At 35.5% G+C, this 8,559-nt stretch overlaps 1 protein-coding gene across 1 annotated transcript in view; it reads left to right on the top strand.

Annotated features, from left to right (window-relative positions):
• The window catches only part of LOC102675488 (box A-binding factor-like), a 31,263-nt gene that overhangs the window by 991 nt on the left and 21,713 nt on the right, over positions 1–8,559 (top strand). The window lies entirely within an intron of this gene.

The following is an 8,559-nucleotide window of genomic DNA, read 5'->3' as shown; positions in this document are numbered from 1 at the left end:
ATATATATATATATATTATTACGAAGGAATATGTCGTAAGAAAAAGTCGTAACAACTTTCGTTGATGTTGATTTTGTTAGATATCAATAAAAATCGAGTTTTTTCATAAATTCAAATATTTATACCTGATATCTGTGAACGAGATTAAATCGTAGCAACAGAAAGTTGATCACATGAAACATCTTAACATTCGTTCGATTTTTTAATTTCTCTTTCTTTATTTACATTAAATAAATTTCTAATAAATTAAAAATTATTCGAAAATATACAAATCTTTCATATATAGAGAAAAGACGTTAGAAAGACGTTCTCAACTTAATCGATAAACTCATCGAATTTTACTTTGTAATTCACGCTTGCGCGTTATTAATTACGAAAATCGTGATCAAGAGATAGCACTTTCAAACATAAAAGCTGTGAACGTAAAGTTCCAACATTATAGTTAACAAGGTCCAAGTCCAATCCCGTTATCAAAGTTTTTCTACCATTCGACGGACGTGTTGCGTCGTCATGGGTCAACGTACGCAACAATAGCACGATATTAGCATAGTAGCGTGGTAACGTTAAAAAGTTACCCGTTAAAATTTATCCATTTTCTTAGAATTTAATTGTTGCCAAAGTATTTACTTAATTCAATCATTTATATCGTTTTAATATTCAAACATATAAAGGCAAAGAAAAGAGGAAAATGAATATTGTAAAAGGGGATTGCATGGTTGGCAATCATTGTTCAAATCTATATTCCGTTTCTATACAGAGTAACTGAATACTCATTTCACATATACTAGTACAAGAGTTACCATTAGCACAGGTAGAGATGAGAGAAAGAAGAGGAGGAGATAAAGGAGGAGGATGCGTAGTATCATGGATGCTCGAAAATGGCCGCTACAGTGAAACGCTGCGAATGGTTCGCCGTAACGGTGCTGAAAAGAATTCCTTTCTCTCGGGTTGCTCCGCCTTAATTCCTCTTTAATTAAATTGGCAGTCCTTTAAAATTGGCAAAGCGAAATATCATTCTTTCAAATAAGATAAAGATTCTTTTCGAAGAGCGAGACGATATTTAGATTAGAATTTATCGTGTTAGATTTATTGAACTGATCGAATTAATATTATCGTTTATGTTTCATAATTGTAATCGCAATGGGAGATTTGTATAAATATAGAAAAAGATGCATGAACGTGAGAAATTCTCATACATGGCGTATGTTATATGTAAATAAAATCGAATAACGATAACATCTCTACGATTAACTGTAACTTTCGCCTTGAAAACTGTATCTTTTCAAACATTCACGAGTTGTTTTTTTTTCAAATTCGATTGGATTCATTAACATTGCACATATTAATTTTGCATCGTGAGAAATGTCAGAAACTATAAAAGGAAGAATATTCAAGTTTTCGTTTGCAACTCTAGATCGATTCTAAATCGAGATTTGCGTGTAATTTGTTTACCATCTAAAAGTCATTTCTTTTTTCGCTCAAGACTTAGTGGTGGCAACATAACCTGTACCCTATACCTCTTGCTCTATACCCTATACCTCATACCCCATACACCATACTTCACGCTGCATACCGCATACCGTGTTATTTACGATCCGTTTGGTTACCTATTGTTTTCGAGTTTCTCGAAACGGTTCGACTGGTTAGAAATCGTAACTCGCGAACGATCGCAAAATATTCCGAGCTAACTCGAGTGACTCGCTTAAATTCACTACACACACTTGTTGCTTATCCACCTCTTCCAGCTTCGATATGGCCTGGTATCGAACGGCCCAATTGAAATAGACTTGTTCGTTTATTTTTCACTGTTTCCAGTGAACATAATGTTACATTCGTGAGGTGATTTTTACGCTTATATTTGGCATATCCAAGGTTATTTGAACTATTACTATTGGTCGAAAGAACGAATTAGCGTTTGTATATTACGTACAATTAATTTGAAGATAAAAATGTTACTAGATGGAGAAACTTTATGAATATTTATTTTTCTCTATTGATTTTAAATGTATATACAATATATATATATATATATATTTTTACAAAAAAAAAAAAAGAAAAGTCGAAATAATCAATCGATCTTCAATTCAATTTCTTAATATTCGATTCATAGTTAACTTTTCTCACGACCAATTTCGTTATACACATCGATTGATATAACGATATAATTGATAGACATCAACATCGACAACGGCATCGGACGTCGATGCGATATCCGACACGCGCGCTGACTTCTATCTCGGTTGCGTTAGGTGGAATAGTGGGTGGTGTTCTATCGGCCGGTGTACCAGCCACAACGATACGAGTTATCTCGCGATACACCGGCGTTCGTCGAAGAAACGTTTAGCATTGTCCTACCAGTCCGCGCAGTCTTCTTCGAACTTACAATTAGTCTAGTCCAGATGTGTTGTTTAGTGTGTCTCGATCTTTTTTGTGTGGATGAATCGTCCGATCAAATCGTACGATCATCATAAATCAATGTTTCGATAAAGAAACGTTTACATCCTTCTTATTGAATATCATCGTATCGAATGTTTGGCGTGGTTTTAACTGGAGACATCTGACGGATTAAACGTGAAATCTGTTTGCCCTTTCTTCTTTCGATTTTATCATTTCTATTAGATTAATTAGCTTCACCTCAACTGTTTTCAACTGTTTCTGATTTTCTTTTCCGATATATCCAGATATATCGATATTCATCGTTGTAGAGCAGAATATATTCTATACGATTATAATTAGTTAATATTCTAGCATCGATCTTTGTACGAAAAAGAATTATTATGCGAGTAAGTTGGGAGCCACTGTCGGTGTGCAACTACTCCAGATAAGGTATCGGTCGACCGCCGGTCTGCGATAACACTTCGCAGCATGACCCAACGTAACGCGCATCGTCCTGCTTAGCCTCGTTTCCTCCTCCCTCGTTGGTCTTAGTCCGCGTTTGCTTTCCGCTGCCGTCGCTGCCGCCGCTATGACGGCCACCACCACCACTACCACCACCGCAACCGCCACCACCATAGTCATCATCACAGTTACCGTCACCACCGTTGTTGCCACTCCTTGTACTTTCTTTCTTGCGACTCTCCTATATGCGTGACTCGAGAAACGAGTCGTGTAATATAGTAAAGTATTTGCCTTAAAATTTTTGCGAATTCATAATTAGAGGTTATGTCTTCGAAATATATATATTCGTACATAGCTTCTGTTCCTTAAAAGTTAATTATCGCGTGTTCTTTGAATTTTTTATTTTTTTTTAACCCCCTCTTCTTTTCTCTAATCTTTTTCGATCGGTCGAAATGTTATACATTACTCGACAAGAGTTAATGTATAGAAAATTGAGAACCTATAAGTATTTTGATGTACGTCGACCGATTGCGTTATCGGAGTGTCCTCGAACGCGAGTGACCATCGCCAATGATATTTTTTTTTTTTTTTAACTCCCGAGTCGAACGTATTTTTTAACATCAAAGCAACGAGACGAGTTGAAAAATTCAATATATGTATAAAAACTTTGACGTTGCATGAAATATATATATATATATATATATATATATAATAGTAAACATTATGGAAAATGAAAAGCGAAGAAAGTTTTGAGAAGAGTTAGATGTAGGTATAAATAATTAAGAATTAAGAAAAAAAAAAATAAGAGAGGAAAAGAGATGAAAAAAGGAAAAGTGAAAAATCAACTTCTAGGATATAGAGAGAGGAGGATCCTTGAAATGATAGAGGCGATAGAGTTGATAGAAACGCTTACATATACCAAGTGTTGGAGACATAGCATAACTCTCAGTGATAGGGTAATCTTTCACGGACAGAGATTAGCCAAGGACGCGCAGATAAACCGCGACATTGTTGGCATTCTTTTCTTTCTCTTCTACCATTTCTTCTTCTTTTTGCTCCTGTTCCCTCTTGCGCTTAGTTCGTGTCAACTTAATCGGATCATTGTCACCTTTATCATTTCCAGTAAACGCATCTCTTCCTTTTCGCGAATCTAGTCAATTCAATCGAATTGATCATTTGATTTCGGGAAAATATAATATAATATGGCAATTATAAGGAAGAAAATTATATATGTACATTGTAGATTTTACGAAGCATGGCCATCTGCGAACACGTTTATAGGGGTATGTTTCATACAAGCATCCTTTGCAAACGCGGTTCTTTTTTACCGTCACGTTGAACGAGGCAGCTGAATAATCTGCAAAACACACGTAGATCTGTAATCGTAGAATCATCGTTGATTATGTAATAAGAGAAAAGAGAAGAGGAAGGGGAAAAATAGCAAAAAAAGGGACAATTATTTTTCTATCGAGATATACAGAACGGAAACGAAAAGTTGAGGTCAAAGTTGGAACGAGTGAGTGGTATTTCGTATGGCCGACAGGTTTGCTGTTTTGTACCATGCATGCGGGCGTTATCGCGTTGAAACGAGGCAATTCCTTGTCGGCGAGTCGAATGGTGTTAAATAAGGAAGGTTTACTCGTTTTCGAACAAGTCTAGAACGGATATACACGTTAACCATCTATGCTTTTCCCGCGGGAAAAATATGGAACATCGGTCGCGGGTCCCTCAGGAACACGACACCGCCCCGAAAACGCCCCCATTTCATCGTACGCCCGTTATCAACGAGTACCAGACATGAGATCGTCCACCGTTAGAAAATGTTTAAATTTTTCGATCCTTTCTATCCTGTTTCTTAGCTAAATATTCGTGGGTCGATGTTTTTCTCTTAGTTCGTCATACGTCACTAACGTGCAACGATGTCGAACTATAATTCGCGAACTTTCTCGTATTGTGTCGCGAGGACAAAAGTACATATGTATATACGTACGTATGTACTTACTTACCTACTAATGCGTCGGCGAACTAATGCCATCTGTGACTCGCGGTTTGAACGATTTGAGTTACGGATTCGACCCGATTTGTAACTCCGGTAAAATTGTTGAAATAAAATGTCACGTGAATACGAGGTGAACTCTCGGAAACATGAAAATAGGTATAGAAAAAATAAATGAATGTAAAGAATTATGGAAGGGATTAGATTTGCTAAAAGGACACGTTGAGTCATATATATATATATATGAAATATTTGCTTTTCTTCGATGAAAAATAACGAAGGATGGATGATCGTTAAATCCAAACGGTAATAATCCGATGGAATGAAACAGCATAGTAAAATAATAACGAAACAAATATTTGTGGTCGTTCTTTAGAAAATCATTTCGTTAGTTTAAAAAATTTGGGACGTAATTGTAAATATATATTTACAGTCTCTACAGTTTTCTTTCTCAACGTATTCCTTTTAACACGACATAAATTTATCATTTAGAAAATTTGTTAATCCTGTACGAATATACAATTTAGAAATTTCTAAGAAAAAAAGTGTTTGGATTGCAATTTAGCAAAACGATTTAAAACTTGAAAAGCTTGAAAAGGGTAACGGGAACTTACTCGTTCTCCCTTTGCGTTCACCACGAGTGTTCGCTATTTCTCTCGTTTTCTTTCTCTTCCCTTAACAAACGTAGATTTTGTTATCGCTTGGGGACAGGAGTCCGGCAGCGAGACCGGATGTCCGCCCGCGCGCAGGATGTGACGTCAAAACTGCTGCTCGATGGCAGGCCAGCGAATACCGTAAACCTACCCACCCGTCCGCCCTCTTGCCGGTTTGCCTGCTTGCCTGCCGCTTTGCTTGCTTTGCCTGCCTGTTTGCCTGCTACGCAAACAATTTTCGTCCACCCTACACCCTCTTTGCTTCACCTCGACGTTCAGTACCGACCTTTTTACCTATTACCATTATCTTTAGTGACATGAATATTTTTATTCTTATTGCTTTTTTTATTATATAAATTGTTGATCAAGAAAAAAACAAAACAACAATAATAATTTCACTAGATTTTTGACGAAAGAATTTTCTAACCTAACTAATTTTTACATATTTGAATTTGATGGAACCAGTTAATTGTATTCCAAACTTTCTATCAATAATGTACATAATATTATTGTTATTAATATACAGGAACAAGTGATCGAATATTTTATTATAATTCGAAAGTATATCAATATATAAATTCGAACGATTCGAGTAAACGTGCACCGATTACTTTTGCGCTGATCTTTTGACTTGAAACGTGCGAGATCGCTTTTGCACAAGACGAGAAAGAAGGGAATACTTACCGTTCCATTGTTTTTGTTTCTGTACTGGTTCGTGCACTGTTACACTTCTAAGATTTTCCGAGACCCGTGAAAGCTGTGAAAGCCTATTATTTGTTTATTTAAACGGGTGTCGGCTCGTGACTAACCTTTGACCAACTTGACTGTGATGACAACCTTTTTCTTTGTCCAAGAACAATTACGATTGTACGCGCTTCAAGAAGGAAAATTTTTTCACATACAAGGACCCTGAACTTTGCTACATTCGCCATTTGTAATCTACTGCTCGATGACGGATCGATAAAGAAGTTTTTGAATTCTCTGTTTTATCTTTGAAACGGTTAGGTAAATACATATAACAAACGAGCAATAGTTACGAAGAAACGACGAACGAAACTTGTCTCGGGCTAAACTAATAACCATCTCTCATCCACACAGCTGTGAGCTAGAAGGCTAGAAAATTAACTCGAAAATCCTCTCGAGTTAATACCCCATTACGGTCTCGATGTGAATATAGTGGGATATTGGTGACGACCTTCGACCTTTAGACGACTGATTTATTAATGCTTCGCTCCCTTTGCTTCTTCACACACTTCTTTTTTCTCTTTCCTCTCCTCTCCTTTTCTCTTTTTCGTTAACCCTCTCATGTAATATATGTTTCATCTTCCCTTCGAATACTTGACTTCAATCGTTAAAAACGACCTCAATTAAAAACGAATCTTATTTATTTATAATATTATTACGATAAAATAAACAACATTTCTTGATATTACATACAAGTAATAATAACGAACCATATTTTCGATTGATAATTTTTTCGTCCAAAAAAAAAATAATATCTACGAATCTACGATTCGTTGATAAAAATTTATTTTTGTTACAGAATTCTGTAATTAAAATATATCGTATCGCAATCGTAAGAATGCTTTGAACGTGATATTTTCATCGAGGTGGCGCTTAACCATATTTTTTTTGGAATTCGAAAAAAATCGTAGGACGAGTGTGCTTTTACTTAGGGTAAAAGAAAGGAGGAAAATATGTCCCATAACGCGATCCCTTCTCATGTTACGCCACGCAGTCTGTGTTTCGTTGTTTCGCGGCTCGTGACGGCTGACACGTCTCACGAGAGCAATGGAAACGAAGTTACGTGAATCTTGAAGGGTACGTGGACAAGACATTCGAGTTTTATTGCTACTTTGGACTTAATAATATTTAAACTACAATATATTTATACACACACACACACACACACACACACATATGATATATACACTTGTACGATATTTATACATCTTACGATTTTCCTTCTGAATCGTTAAATATTATTTATATATTTAAAACTTTATCGTGTTTGTCAATTGCTCAAATTTTTTTTTAAATATCCTTTTATTTTTCTTGTTATATACATTTTTCTTCTAAATAGGGAGGTAGTTTATACAGCTACCTCATTTTTTCAGAATATATACACGTACTTTGCCAAAGTATCGATAATTGGCAGCTCTCAAGATTCATAGATCTTTTTTTCTTCCAATGGTTCGAAAGTGGCTGGTTAGAAAGTTAATGGAGCCGAACGAATCCTAGACCGGGGAGGGGAGGGGAAGGGGATAGAACCGTGTCCGACTGTGTTGGTAAAAAACATGACAGAAATTCGATACTTAGAATTCTCGCGGCCGTCGGAATAGTTTCGAACGGATTTGTCTAATTCCAATATATTCCGATATACGTGTAGATTTTAAATTTCAATTTTTTTCCTCTTTTTTTTTTCTTCTTAAATTTAAATTTCGACCGTCACTCTCGATCGTCCAATTGCTATTTATGATATCGTACAAATTTATATACCGTGTATAAATTTTTCTCTTCGTTCCTTGCATCGTCCTTTTTCTTTTCTATCGACCTAAAAATGGTCGGTATTGTTTCCTTGTTTAAGATGTTGCTAATGACCTTAACCGCGGCCCACGGGTTTTCTTTTCTATTCTTTCTCTTCTTTCGAAGGTTAAGCGTCCCGTTTGAATATTTGTTTTCTTACCTTCGTCCCTTCCTCCCTTTCTTTCACCGATTCTTCCTCTCTTTCCGCATTTTGCGTTTGAGATTATTATTCTTAGTCGTACACGTCGTCAACCTTAAATACACTCACGCTCTTTCATACGCAGTTCTATATTTATATACATACAATTGGATATATATTTATTATATTATATTATGACGAAGAACAAACGATGAAACATTTCTTATTATTATATTTCATTTATTTATTTTTTATTTGAAACAATCTATTGTTAAGATGGATTATACAAATACTCATTATATACAAATAATCTCTCCCTACAATTTTTTATAAAACGGTTCGATTTTAAATGTTCTAGATATAAATCGCAATACAATATTGATTATATATTTATGATCTTTATATAT

Source organism: Apis dorsata, unplaced genomic scaffold (assembly GCF_000469605.1).
Source record: "Apis dorsata unplaced genomic scaffold, Apis dorsata 1.3 scaffold_21, whole genome shotgun sequence".
Classification (NCBI taxonomy): Eukaryota; Metazoa; Arthropoda; class Insecta; order Hymenoptera; family Apidae; genus Apis; species Apis dorsata.
The sequence above is the reverse complement of the archived record's forward strand: the minus strand, read 5'-3'. Positions and strand labels throughout refer to the sequence as shown.